This window comes from Carlito syrichta, unplaced genomic scaffold (assembly GCF_000164805.1).
Source record: "Carlito syrichta isolate Samal-C Ts95f unplaced genomic scaffold, Tarsius_syrichta-2.0.1 Scaffold317649, whole genome shotgun sequence".
Taxonomy (NCBI): Eukaryota; Metazoa; Chordata; class Mammalia; order Primates; family Tarsiidae; genus Carlito; species Carlito syrichta.
In genome coordinates, this window is record NW_007261745.1 from 1 (window position 1) to 15,556 (window position 15,556).

A 15,556-nucleotide genomic window follows, 5' to 3' on the forward strand; every position below is an offset into this window, starting at 1 on the left:
GGGGTTGCCCCCTCTAGCACAAAATATTATCAGAGTAGAGGGCGAGTACATTAGGGAGCTGAAATGGAAGGCTACACAATGCGAGCTTCCATGGAAATGGAGGCGCATGTGTACTGTATTAAGTCACTTCCCTTTACTGACCTTTGACCAGATCTTGCTAAACTTTCAGGACAGCTCCAAGGTCTCACTCAGTGGTAGCAAAGGCATGAGGTACAGTACTCTTAGATTCAGTTAACCTCTTGGCAATGACTCTTCGAATATTGTTGGCGGGGATTTCAGTGAACGTGCCCTAAAAAAAAGAACGATCTGTCTGTTAAACCACAAGTAGAATGGGGGGGACCCAGAAACCAAGAATCTTCATAAATAAAATTCATTCTCAGTGACCTAATTTATTAATTAAAGAGTAATACAAGAAAAGCACCATTACAATTTTTAGTATAAGAGGGAATATAAAAAAATCTGAGGAGTTTTAGCTATATGGGCTATCACTATAGAAAAAAGGAGCAAAATTCATGTTTCAGTTGTGATGGGACATCTTATGCTACTATGTTTAAGATGATTAAAAGGAAATTATTCATTAAGTAATAAATAATTCCCCTATGGATGTGTACATATACATACATATATATGCACACAAATACAACCATACACATATACTATATACACACTATACACACACGTGCACACACACACAGCAAGACATACACATACCAATCGTAAGCAGCTTTTATTACAAATAACAATAAAGCTCAAATCAGCAATAAATCAACAAATCAACTGCAGATGTGCCTCAATTTACAATCATCTCAATAATCCATCATAAGCTGAAAATACTGTTAACTGAAACGCATTCAGCATGTCTAATCTACTGAGCACCCCAGCTTAGCCCAGCCTGCCATCAAAGTGCTCAGAGCACGTCTCTTATCCCATGGCTGCAAAAGCTCCTGGTGACACAGTGTTCTACAGAGCACCAGTGGTCAGCCTCCGCTCTAGTGAGAGCTGCTGCTCTCCCCCACACTGCATGGGAGGGCCATCCTGTTTCTACCAAACATGGGTCACTCTCACATCATAGAGCTGAAAAGCTGTAAGTGGAACCACCTTTGCAAGGACACATGGAACACTCAACCAAGACAGACCATGCAACGAATATAAAACTGATCTCAACACATTTAGGAAGACCGAAATCATACACAGTGTGTTCTGTAAACACAATGGAGTTAAGCTAGAAATGATAAACAAAAGATATCTGGATAGTCTTCAAATATTTCAAAGTTAAATTCATACTTACAAATAGCTCATGGATCAAAGAAGTCACAAGGGGAATGAAAAAGCTGAAGAACTTCTATGCAATTCTTACAAAAACAGCACATGGCAAAAACGATCATGCAAGATGCTGGACAATCTGCCAAATTATGTCTGTTTGGATGTGCAATTAAAGAAAATCATGTGAGCATCATATTCCCTAGACTTCTTACAGAAAGCAGGAATGAGATCTTAAGATCCTCCAACAACGTCCCTGCGGCCACTGCACCGGTGTGTTCCTCGAAGGAGCACGATGGCCCTTCAGTTACATCCTCAGTCTCACTCTGTCTTGGGATTTCACGACAGTCCCTTCAGGACTGTGGTAATAGCGCTTTTCAAATGTTACATTGGAATACACTTCCCCATCAGAAAGAACATGTTTATTTACTTTTCTTCTTTTCATTTTTGTTTTTTTTTTTTTTTGGTTTGGTTTTTTTTTTCTTTTTTTTTGGTTTTGAATATTACTTTTATTTTTTTTAATTTATTTTATTTTTATTTATTTATTTTTTATTATGATGTTGTGGGGTACAGTTAAGGGTTAGGTATACAATTACATTTCATTCAGGCACCCTGTTGATATGAGGTGTTTCCCCGTTCCCAGACAGATATTTCCTACTGTTAATCCCATCTCCCTCCCCCCACATAGTTTCCCAGTACCGTCAGTCATTTTTTTATAGTATTGCATTGGCTGTTCCATTAGTGAGAACATGTGATACTCGGATCTTTGTTTCTATGAGAGGTCACTCAGTATTATAGACTCTAGTTCCATCCAGGTTGCTGCAAAATTCATGATTTTGTTCTTTTTTATGGCTGCGTAGTATTCCATTGTGTATATGTACCACATTTTTTAAATCCAGTCCTCTGTTGATGGGCAGCATGGTTGTTTCCAGGTTCTTGCTATTGTGAACAACGCTGTGATAAACATACGTGTGCAGGTATCTTTTTTATAGAGTGATTTGAGTTCTTCAGGATATATTCCCAGTAGGGGGATTGCAGGGTCATATGGGAGGTTGATATTTAGAGCTTTTAGGAATCACCACACTGCTTTCCACAGAGGTTGCACTAGTTTACACTCCCACCAACAGTGTAGAAGTGTTCCCTTTTCGCCACACCCTCTCCAGCAGCTGTTATTTTTGAGTTGTTGATAATTGCCATTCTGACTGCAGAAGATTGAAACAGGACCCCTATCTATCCCCATGCACAAAGGTTAACTCCAAATGGATCAGAGACCTAAATGTAAAACCTCAAACCATAAGAACCTTAGAAAATGAAGGAAATACCCTCATGGAAATCGGAACTGGCATCCAATTCCTGAACAAAACCTGAAACCCACAGCTCATAAGAGAGAAGATAGAAAAGTGGGACCTTATTAAACTGACAAGCTTCTGCAAAGCCAAAGAAACCATCAAGAGAGCAGGGAGACAGCCTACAGACTGGGAAAAAATATTTGCCAACACCAGGTCTGACAAAGGCTTAACATCCTGGATCTACAAGGAACTCAAACGTGCTGAAAAGAAAAAGACAAACAACTCCATTATAAAATGGGCAAAAGATATGAACAGACACTTCACAAAGGAAGACATCCGAGCGGCCAACAATCACATGAAGAAATGTTCAACCTCACTAATCATCAGGGAGATGCAAATCAAAACCACACTGAGATACCACCTAACTCTTTTCATTTTTGAATTGCCCATTCGATTTTAAATACAATCTCATGCTGCTTCTGACAGAAGAAATAGCCAGAAAGGCACTTGGAAAGGGAGGCGGAGGCAGAATGGAGCCACTTGAAAATACAAAGGTGGTCCTACTGCACACACCACAGAAGGAAAGGGAGATGCTACTTGGTTGTAAGGTGCTTCAGCTTGACATGACGTGACGTGGCTGGCAAAGAGGTCACGTCCACAACAGGGACACACTTCAGTTAATCAAGCATGCAGAACATCATGATTGCGGCACACATGTATGTTGGCAGAGTTGTGGATCTTGAGGCAAGTTCAAGTCGATCATAGTTTCAATGATCTATTTGAAAGTCAGTATAGAAACAGATCTGGTTTCTGCTAGGAAGTCTATATGGAGTTTGCTTTGTGTCACTTCTGCCACTACTGAGATCACACTTCCCTTACCATGTTATCTCTTTAGTGCAACTGCTAGAACAGATCAGTAAAACTGCTCACAAAACATGTGGCAGTTGCTCCTATTTTCTCACTTGCTTAAATCTGGAAAGTAAACATCGACTCAGAGGACATTACCATTGCGTTGGGCTCTCCAGGAGTGGACACCAGGGGCGTCATTGGCCGGGGATAAGCGAGCCCCACTGTGACCTGCACAGGAGCTGGAGCAGGTGCAGGGGAAGCAGGGGCTGGTCAGGACTCTGGAATCTTGTCCGTCTGGTTCAGCTGCACCAGTCTGACAACATCCATGGAGACAGGGGAAGAAGGAAGCAATGATTAGCACCCAGAGAGAGAAGAGCCTCCAGAAAAGCCAGGATGGTGTGGAGGGAAGAGAAAGATGTCAGGTTATGATTCCAATCAATTCCTTGAGCCAGAAAATTAATTCCTGTCTCTTATCTGGTCTGCTGATTCCTATTATTTGTCCAATGTATAATATGTGTACATTTTCAAAAGCCTAATAACAATGAGAACTTTATCCAAGTTGGGTACAGGCAGTGATCGTGAAAAAAAAAAATGAGTCTTTTTCTTTTCTTTTTTTTAATTTTTATTTTGAAGTTGTGGGGTACAATTCAGGGTTAGGTATACAAATGTTCATTGTGTAAGTACCCTTGTTGATGAGGTGTGCCCCCCCTTCCCCAGGTGGATATCAACTACTATCAATCCCAGCTTTCCCCCCCCACCCCACCACAGTTTCCCGCTACTTTCAATCCCTTTCCTACAGTAATATGGTAGTTGTTCAAGGTCCACTTATGAGTGAGAACATGTGATACTCAGATCTTGTTTCTGTGAGAGATCACTCAGTATTATTATTATTATTATTATTTTGAGTTGGAGTCTCACTCTGTCACCCAGACTGGAGTGCAGTGGCCACTCCCGGCCACCGCAGCTTGACTTGCTGGGCTCCGGCGATCCTTCCGCCTCAGCCTTCCGAGTAGCCGGAATTACAGGCGCGCACTACCACGCCCGGCTGATTTTTTTTTATTTATTGTAGAGATGAGGTCTCGCTGCCCAGGTGGGTCTCGAACCCGTGGGCTCAGGCAATCCACTCACCTCAGCCTCCCAAAGGCGCAGGATTATTGGCTGAGCCACCGAGCCCGGCTGATCGCTCAGTATTATAAGCTCTAATTCCATCCATGTTGCTGTGAAGTTCATGATTTTGTTCTTCTTTATGGCTGCATAATATTCCATTGCGTATATGTACATTTTTTTTATCCAGTACTCTTTTGATGGGCAGCACAGTTAGTTCCATGTTTCTGCTACTGTGAACAATGCTGTGATAAACATATGTGTGCAGGTATCTTTTTTATAGAGTGACCTGAGTTCTTCCAGGTATATTCCCAGTAGGGGAATTGTGGGATCATATGGAATGTCAATTTTTAGGAGTTTTAGGAATCGCCACACCGATTTCCACAGAGGCTGTACTAGTTTCCATTTCCACCAACAGTGTAGAAGTATTCCCTTTTCGCCACATCTTCTCTGGCATCTGTTATTTTTTGAGTTATTGATGATGGCCATTCTGACTGGAGTTAGGTGGTATCTCTGTAGTTTTAATGTGCATCTCCTTGACGAATAGTGAGGCTGAACATTTTTTCATGTGTCTGCTCATATGTCTTCTTTTGAGAAGTGTCTATTCATATCTTTTGCCCACTTTGTGATGGAGCAGTTTGTTTTTTTCTTTTCAGCACCTTTGAGTTCCTTGTAGATCCTTGATGTTAGGCCTTTGTCAGACATGGAGTTGGCAAATATTTTTTCCCAGTTTGTGGGCTGTCTCCCTGCTCTCTTGATGGTTTCTTTGGCTTTACATAAGCTTGTCAGTTTAATGAGGTTCCACTTTGTCTATCTTATCTCTTATGGCCTAGGTACTTTGGGTTTTGATCAGAAATCGGTTGCCAGTTCTAACTTCCGTAAGAGTGTCTCCTGCATTTTCTAAGGTTCTTACAGTTTGAGGTTGTACATTTAGGTCTGTGATTCATTTACAGTTAATTTTTGTGTATGGGAAAATGTAGGAGTCCTGTTTCAATCTTCTGCATGTGGTCAGCCAGTTTTCCCAGCACCATTTACTGAATAGGTTCTCTTCTCCCCAGTAGTGGGTGGTGGAGGCTTTGTCAAAAATGAGTTGGTTGAGAAATTGAGGTTTTGCTTCTGGGATCTCAATTCTATTCCATTGGTCTATATGTCTGCTCTTGTACCAATACCAGACTGTTTTGATTATTACAGCTTTAGAGTATAAAGTCTGGGAGTGTGATACCTCCTGCTTTTTTTTTTTTCCCCCCTGAGGATTGTTTTGGCTATTCTTGGTTGTTTATGTTTCCATATGAATTCCTGTATTGTTTTTTCTAGGTCTGAGAAGAATGTTGCTGGTAATCTGATGAGTATTGCATTAAATATGTAGATTGCCTTAGGTGTAACAGACATCTTAACAATATTAGTTCTTACGATCTATGAGCATGGAATATTTTTCCACATGTTTGTGTTGTCTTTGATTTCTTTGAGCAGTGTTTTGTAGTTTTCATTGTAAAGGTCTTTTATATCTCTGGTTAGGAAGTTGGCAAAGTATTTCATTTTGTTTTTGTGGATATTGTAAATGGAACTGTGTTTTTTATTTGGGTTTCTGTTTGTTTATTATTGGTGTATAGAAATGTGATTGTCTTTTGTACATTTATTTTATACCCTGAGACTTTGCCAAAGTCCTTTATCAGTGCCAGGAGGTTTTTGGCAGATTCTCTTGGGTTTTCAAGGTATACAATCGTGTCATCTGCAAAGAGAGATAACTTGACTTCTTCTTTTCCTATCTGGATACCCCGATTGCCTTCTCTTCTCTGACTGCTCTAGCCAGGACTTCCAAAACTATGTTGAACAGGAGGGGTGAGAGTGGGCATCCCTGTCTTGTTCCAGTTTTCAGTGGAAATGGTTCCAATTTCTGTCTGTTTAGGAGTATGCTGGCTGTGGGTTTCTCCTAGATGCGTCTTTTCCCTGTGGGGTGGATGCCCTTTGGCAGGGGAACAGTTCACTAGTGAAACCATACTCTCATCCCCCACACTCATGGACTAATTTTCACGTGGCATTCAGAAAGTGTCAGGTTTATTACACATGGCTTTCATTAGGGTACTTACTGACCCACTGTTTATTCTAGTGTAAACCAGTTTGTTTATGACCAGGAAATAAAGCAATTTTCAATTTCACTCAATATGCTATGAGTACAACCTAATGTAATGAATCTAACCTACAACCACCATTTAGAATGAAAAATAACTAGCTTAGTTACAGACTTGTCTTTGTATTACTCGGTAAAACAAAGGCATCTTTGTGTTTTGTAAAAGAATTAGATTATAAATATGGCAAGCCCTCAATTCAGTATGCTAAGCCACAGTATAAAGCAACAGTTTCTTAAACAGAATAATTTTTTGGAAAATGTTAATATCAAACAATTAATTAGAAAGTACTTTTTTCAATTAAAAAAATCTGTTTTACACAATAAAAACAACTTCAGGGTGACACACATCTAAAGAAGAAACTTCTTAAGCACAATTATTATTCTAGTATTGTTTATCAGAAGGTTGATGAGAGGAAAAACCTCGCATCTGGTGAGCATATCTGAGATGGCAATTTTCTCCCCCCAAACAAATCTCGGGCTTGTGGCAACATGGTGGAAGAATTCCGGGACAGCCCCACATTCGTATGCCTGCTGTACCAATGCTGTGTCATCTACCACCTTGTGTGTGGGTGGCTGGAACAAGCTGGAGGTCACTCCTGTGATTAAGCTATATTCCATGATAAAGTTGGCGGGAGTTCACAGACACAACTAAGGGTCCAAGTCAGTTGACTTTAACCAAAAGACAACTCCTCCAGAGGGGCCCAGGCATGGCAGGCAACCCCTAAAAGAAACTGGGCCTTCCTGAAAAGATTTAAATGGAAAAAGATCCCACAGCTGACCTTGGAGAAGCACAGTCCATTGTGGGATGCCCACAGAGGATGCAAGGCAAAGTCCTTAAGGTGACCCAAGGGAGCTGTCAGCGGTTCCTGGGTGGCACACAAAGACACAGGGGCCACAGTCCCACAGCCCCATGGAACTGAATTCTGCCAATACCTACGTGAATCTGGGAAGGAAATTGAGCTCCACACAAGACCCCAGGCATGGCCCACGCCTGAGGTCAGCCCCATGAGCCCAGGAGCTGAGGCCTGGCCATATGGTGCTGGGGCTGCTGACTGACTGAATTGTTGAGAGAGAAACAGTTGTTGTTTTCAGCTGCTCATATGCTGTGACCTGTTACACAGCAACAGAAACGCCACCAGGCAGGACACTCTTTGTCACCGGGATGCAAAACCCACGTCATCAGTGCCCGAATACACCTATTTTCAAGGAGGCTGGGAGGCCAGAGAGACACGTTGCTCTCTCACAACCAGCCCACCTCTTACTGCCTTATCTTTTGAGAAAGGCAGCTCATTTGTGTCCCTGTAGTAATTTGGACTCTCGGGTAAAACAGCACTTAGTGATGCATAAAAGCAACATGAGCCACTCATCATAAAGAAGCAAGCAGGAAGCTGATTTCAGCCATGGTTCCCAGAAAACCCTGACTGCTGATTCATACCTACAGGCATCAGGAGGCAGAAATATTAATTACTGTTCAATAACAGCCAACACTTCAGCTTCTGCACTGCAGAAAAACAATCATTTTAATGGTTTCTGTACATTAAATAATTAATCAGACTAAACTTGAATGAGGGGGCATAAAAAGTACAACAACTAGGAGAAAAACCAACAGCCCCCACCTCTGCGGAAAGGTGAGGTCGTGGAAGGAGTCCAGTCAGGCAGGGCCTCCAGGCACAGGGGTACATATGGGTGAGACCCCAGTTACTTCTGAAAAGAAATGTCACCAAAAACCCACTCGACCCCAGCCTGTCAAGCTCACTAGGCTTTCCAGTGCTGTGACAGAAGACCAATAATAACTAGGTCTGAGGTCAGGCTTGGCTCAGCCTGTCATCCCAGCACTTTGGGAGGCCGAGGCAAGTGGGTTGCCTGAGCCCGCGGGTTTGAGACCAGCCCGGGCAACTTGGTGAGACCTCATCTCTACAATCAATCAAAAATTAGCCAGGCATGGTAGCGTGCACCTGTAGTTTGGGCTACTTGGAAGGCTGAGACAGAAGGATTGCTGGAGCCCAGCAGGTCGATGCTAGGGTGGCCATGAGTGTGCCACAGCACTCCAGTCTGGGTGACAGAGTGAAAAAAAAAAAGAGACTCCGACTCAAAAAAACTAGGACTGCGACTTAAGACACAGACATGCTGAAGACATGGTGGCCGCAGCAGGGACTCCAGCCTCTCACAGCAGCTCACGTTATGCACTGGCCAAATAGAATCTGCATGCTGTGTACCATGTGTCTTGTTTTAATGCAAAACTAAAATGGCAGCTAACACCTCTGATTTTTCTCACTGACAACAGAGCCATGTCCTCGGCAGCTGCATGGGCCTGTCCAAGTCCCCCCCACACACACTCGGTTGATGAGGCGTGGAGGAAGGATGCCACTTGTGCAGCCAGGTTGCACTGAGGTTTTTTGGGGAAGCCATGCCAAAACCTGCTGGGTCTCAACCACATCAGATGATCCCAGTTCTGTAGGTGACGCCAGGCTCCATCTACCTTTAACCTAAACACAGGCATTTCAATAGTGCATACACAAAGTTCTCCATCACACATGCTCTACAAACCTGCTTTTCTCATGGAGCTTTCTGTCCTATTTCTTACTTGGAAGACAAGCGCTAACTCTTTTCTGGCAGAGACAATCAACAAGGGCAGGGTGGGGGACCAAGTAGCGGGAGGAACGCGACAGAGCACGGAAGGGAGCCCTTGGCGTCTGCCTCTCCGTGGCTTCCAAAACGCTGATGGCATCAGTAACTTTCAACTCAATCTTTAAAATGCTGTCAGTGATCACATGTGCGCTAAGCACACATGGAAGGAGGAGAAAGGGAGGGCGTCCCAGCTGCCCCCACCCTTGCCTGTCTCCTCTTCCAGGGCCTTCTCAGACCCACCCTCCCTGGCCTTCCATCCTCTCCAGGTCTCCTCCACACGAGAGTGACCCCTCTGAACAGTCTCTGGGATGGCAGTCCAGAGCCTGCCCCATGCCCCACCAAGCCCACTCCCAACCCCAGCACTCCTGGGAACCATCTCCATCTCATAGGTCTCCACATGAGTGTCCCCTCTGGGCAGTGTCTGTGCCAACCGCAGTCCAGCACCTGCCCCTTCACCCACCAAGCCCACTCCCAGCCCCAGCACTCCTGGGACGTGTCCTCATCTCATGGATCCCGGCACTCACATGGCCTGGCAATCCAGTTCACACAAGTTACTCCACCAAGACAGACACTCCCAAGCCCTCGTTTCTAGTTCTGGAGCCAAGTGGCCATCACCCGGGCCCGGGTCCCACACTCCGTGACCAGCCGCCACCCTAGCCCTCACGCCACATCCCATCTTCACAAAGGCTTCCGAATTCCAGCCTCACAACTATGTATCAGAAATCTCCCCTTTTCTTCTTCCACCTGCATGCAAGCATTCATGACCTCCCACCTGGATTACCTTATGAGCCTATTCATTTGCCTCCTCATCATGTCTCTTTCTGCTCCAGTTTGTCTTACACAAATTTGCAAAACTGATCCCTCTATGATGCAGGTATGGCTATTTTACATTTCACCAAATCTTCAGTGATTTGTGAGTTAAATAATCATTAGTTTGCTCCCAGGCATGGTGGCTCACAGATGTAACCCCAGCAGCTTGGGAGGCCAAGGTCGAGAATTGCTTGAGCCCAGGAGTTCATGACCAGCCTGGGAAACACAGCAAGAACCTGTCTCAAAAAAAAAAATCCATTATCCCTCAGAAATACAATCAAGGCAAGTTTTCTCTATTTGTATGGAGTACTCTCCAAAGGCACAGACTGGCAGAAGAGTAACAAATTAAGACACCAACAGTAGATACTAGAGAAGGACTGATGTGGAATACAGCTAGGTTTGACTGACTATCAGGATTCTTAACTTCAATTTTTTTTTAGGACTAAGTGAAACTTTTAAGTTCTTTAAAAAACCCCTGGTCTGCATGATGCCTTTCAGTCAGCACTCAGGACAGCAGATTCCAGCCCGTGTTGTGTGACACTAACATCACGGATGTATGTAACAGAGCCACATATGCATCAACTCAGGTCATGTGGCAGGAATGTCCCAGGATGTCACCTGGCCCAGCACTGCCCAGAATAATTTCATGACCATTGCTCTATCTCGACTTATTCAAATTCTAGTCAATACTAATTACTTCTTATCAATATTAGATGCACACAGAATAAGCACATTGCTTTAAAACACCACTCCCTTTGAAGTATTTACTGTTACTGCCCCTGGAAACGTAGCACCTATCAGATCACTACTGAGCTTCTACACTAGCTCATAAGCCTGTTTCATCAACTCTGTCTACTCCACTAGACCAAGTTTCCACAGAGCCGAGGCCATCTGCTTTAGGAGACACAAAAGTGGAAAGAAACCCCAGTACTGCTGAACAGGAAGACTCACTGTCATAAAGACGTCCATTCTCACCAAGTTAAGAGGTGACGTAATTCCGTATAAATGCCATCGTCCCCTGCTTAACCCATTGCACTTGGAGACACCTCGCGGGTCACTTACCAGCAACTCAACCACCCTTTATTTTAACAAAAAGTGAAAAGCGCATCACTTCCTATTAAACGGTAAAGCACTGGAACCAACTGTTTTACTGTAATGATGTTTGGCTGATAATGGAATTTTGTACACTGAGGAACTTATTTATGACCCCAAAATGAAAATCCCATATCTTACATATTTCTAACGAGTGGTAACGTGTGAAACAGTCACCAACAGGCCTCGCAGGTTCACCGCTACAGGCTGTGCAATGGGAATTTGCTGGATGTCTTCCACCTAGTGCTTTTCTATTTGAGCAGACAGACGATACAGACTTTCTCCCTCCCACATTAACAATTCGCAATTCACTGTCCAATCTGCTGTTCAAAGACAATGTGGAAGAACATTTTCTTTGCACCATGCCAGCAGATATTTTTTTACGTACATCTCAGTACATAGTCCATCACTTCATTTGCTTTTTCATGCAATTTGAAGAGAAAACATCAAGCAAACATACATTTTTGAAAAATCTGTGCTGGCATAAGTTTGTCCTATATAATCACCAGCAAGCGCTTTATGTCCCTGAGAGGGAACATCCATGTGTGAAGGTTAAGATTCATTTGGAAGAATAATAAAATAAGAATAAACCAAGAAAACTGGTTAATTAAGAAAAAAAAAAGCAAGGCTGCCTCTGTCAGAGGCATCCTATAAAGTTTTAGAATTAAGAGTGTGGTTAAAAAAAAAAAGTGTGATGCTAACTTATGGTTAGACTAATCAATGGAACAGGAAATTCAAAAAAACCCAACTGCATGGGAAATTTTATGGAAATTGCTTTGTAACATTACAAGTGAACACAATCCAAATGGATAATAATAAAATTATTATTATTATTAATTATTTTGAGTTGGAGTCTCACTCTGTTGCCCAGACTGGAGTGCAGTGGCCACTCCCAGCTACCGCAGCCTTGACCTGCTGGGCTCCGGCGATCCTTCCGCCTCAGCCTTCCAAGTAGCTGGAACTACAGGCGCGCACTACCATGCCTGGAAGAGTTTTTGATTTATTGTAGAGATTGAGGTCTTGCCAAGTTGCCCAGGCGGGTCTCAAACTCGCGGGCTCAGGCAATCCACTCACAATAAAATTATTTTAAAAGATACATTTACAAGATACTGTTATCTGCAATAACAGATACATCCTGTTATTGCAGGATGATTTCATATAAACTTAGAACAATGCCGTATCATGTTTCACTGCTCTGCACTCTAATTTCCTGCATTCATGGCCATTTCTAAGGATCTTGCGTAGTTACCAAATTAGAACTGTTCTGCAGTGATGCTGCAATTATTCAGAAAACAATCCTCTCACAGAATGCAGTTTACAATGACAAAAGTAATTCACAGCACAGAAGCACAGTGTGCCTCCCTTTTAAATTCTAGTATTGAATAATCTCTTTTTAAATTCTTTCAGAAAAAGACAATCATGATAAATAATGGAACTGGCTGTTACAAAAAACAAACACATACTCTTTCATGACTATCCCTCGCAGGCTGGTGGCTGTGTCCTGGCTGGCATCCAGTGCGTGTTTTTCCAGAAGGTTGCAGGTAGCTGGACTTCAGCAGAACCTAAGAAGAAAATATGAAAGTCAATGGAATCCATTAACACTTACATCCAGTAGATCTAAATGTCAACAGTTTGGCTAATCATTAAAGAGTCAAACCTTATAATACAGCTAAAATGCTTCCAATCATGGTCACAGTCAAATATGTTAATCTGTAGCCATTTGGTTTATTTTACTCTCAAAGCATTTTCATAACAATGCACCTAATTAGTATCTCAAAATATCCTTCCAGTAGGCCTAAGTGCCCATGAGGGGACAGAGCTTCCATCCAGACTGGTCCCTCCCACAGCCCCTGAGCACAAATATCAGTAAGGACTGGTGACACCATGACTTCATGCATTTTTCACTGTGGCAAACCACACAGAAAAGTTGCCATTTTAAGCATCCCACAAAATTTTATAAGTAAGAGTGTGGTAACAAAAAGTGTGGTATGAACTCATGGTTAGACGGATCAGTGTAGCAGGCAAACACCTGAGTAGCATCAAGTACAATCCCACACTAGGCACTGTACACCAGGCATCTCCAGAAGGTTCTTAGCTTCTCCCTCCCAGCCCGGCACATGGCTCTGCTCTCACCTCTCTGAATCTGACAGCTCTGGGGACTCCCCATGACGGACTCATGGGTTGTCTTTTGTGCCCGCCCAATTTTGCTCAGCACAGCGTCTTCAGGGTTCGTCCACATGGCATGTGTCAGATTTCCCTTCCTTTTAAGGCTAAATACATTCCACTGTGTGTGTGCACCATGTGAACACACGAGATGTTTCCACTGCCTTGCTCCTGGGAATTATGCTGCTGTGAACACTGATGCACATCTCTCTCTTCCAGTTCCTGCTTTCAGTTCTTCTGCACATGTGTCCAGTTCTGATTTTCTGAGGAACTGCCACACTTTCCCACAGCGGCTGCACTATTTTCCATTCCCACCCACCATGAACATGAGTTCCAATCTCTCCAGCCCTCACCAATGTTTATTGTATTCTATTTTTTTTCCTAATAGCAGCTATCCTGACAGTGTGAAGTGGTGTCTCACTGTGGTCATGACTTGAGTTTCCCTGATGATGACTGGCCCAATGGGACCAGGGTCTACATAACACTGGGATCTCTGAGAGAAGAGAAGGTCATTAACCGAGATGTCTTCTGATGTTCATGGTGAGAAAAGAATTTAGTAAAGGGCAGTGAGAGCAATGGAGTCAGAAATGCCTTGCAAAAGGAATTTAAAAGTCAGGATTTCAAAATGTCCTGTGCATTCCTTTCTGACAAGAACTGACAACAGTAAGCAAAAAAGTACTTAAGCACAAAAGATTTGCTTTTCTCTGAACTTTTCTTACAAAGAAGAGGTAATTTTTTATCATTATCAAGAATACTTGATTCAGTACAACTCCCTAGAATATACAGAGTCCACCGACTAAAGCCACATAATGCTAACATGAAGACTGTTTGTGACGTGTCTGTGTGGCAACAGAACACTGGACAAATCTGAGCTCTAGCCTGTGTCAGAAGCTCAAATGCAGAGCAGTCTGGAAAGGAAAGCATGTTGGTGTATAACCCATTCGATAGTGGTTATACATTAAGAACAAAAATCCACACAGCAGCAATCAGAAGTACGAATGGAAACCACATGAAGTCTGGAGTGCCGACTTCCACCCTGGCATCCTAGACCCGATCCCAGCTCCACGTGGTCATGGCCAGTGGTGCTCGCCACCACTTGAGCAAGCAGGGCTTTTGGAGCACCCAGGACACAGCAGGAGTCCAGAAACTATCTGCTGTGGTGGGAGAGACATTCCGAGGCCCGAGTGTGCTAAGATCAGCAACTTCCCACTTACGTATGAACACGTCTGGATAGGACCATGATCAAAGTACCCAAGAGCGGCCATGACGACTTTTCTGACATCACCAATTCAATCAACACTCACTGCAGTGCCCCGGGCGTGTGTTCCTTCTGGACAGGGACAGAGGTCTGTGGTTCTGGGGAGGGGTGAGGCACAGACGGTGCTGAGGCTGGCGGTGGAGGACCGACATCATTGGGAATCTCCACGTGTTTCCAATCTCCTTCTTCAACCATCAGACCAATTAGTGAACCGAGCCATATGCTCTTAGTTCCTTCTTCAACCTACATTAAAAAAAAAAAACAACTGAGAGATGAAAAGGGTCATCATGACCACAGGAGGTGGCTTAATCCTCTGCTGGGTAATTGTCTTCATCCAGCTAAGAGCTGCTACCAAGACACGTGCCTGCTCCTCCACCTGCTCCCTTCCTCCACTCATGCCTTCCCTCACACTCCCCCATCCAGTTACAAACACTCTCCCAAATAAAGGATAAATCTAGACTCCTCCTTCTGACGGCCTCCAGGTGAGCACTGCCATCACCACCTTCTCTCTGTCCATAAACATCCCAAACAGGTGACTGTGGTTATGTATCCAACTGTGTGTCTTTCCAGTTTCTATCCAGTGGCCTGGGAATTCTAACAACTTAGTCCTAGCTACTGAAGTTAACTTGCAGCAGAGTCTTAGTCTCTGGATAAAAAGAAAACTCCACTGTACAGAGAGAATCAGTTAACTATTCTGGTTAATGTGAAGTATAGTTTACTTCTTTCTCCATATTTAATTCTTCCCCTGCGTATCTATCTACAGAACCTAAGAAATAACACAAAACCTCATGAGTTTTTCCATAAGTGATCAGAAATATGGTGGTGGTTCAGTTAATCAACTTTTTAAAAAATAGATAATGCCAATCAATACCCTAAGTAAGACAAAAGATAAATTTTTGAATAAGAAAAAGGTACTTTAAGCATTTCAGCATTTATTTTAAAAGGGCTGATTGTAATTTACTTACTGAAAAGAAG

General features: G+C 43.3%; 1 pseudogene; it reads right to left on the reverse strand.

Annotated features, from left to right (window-relative positions):
* Positions 1-141: 141 nt before the first annotated feature.
* Positions 142-14,824, reverse strand: LOC103277399 (annotated as a pseudogene).
* Positions 14,825-15,556: the final 732 nt, after the last annotated feature.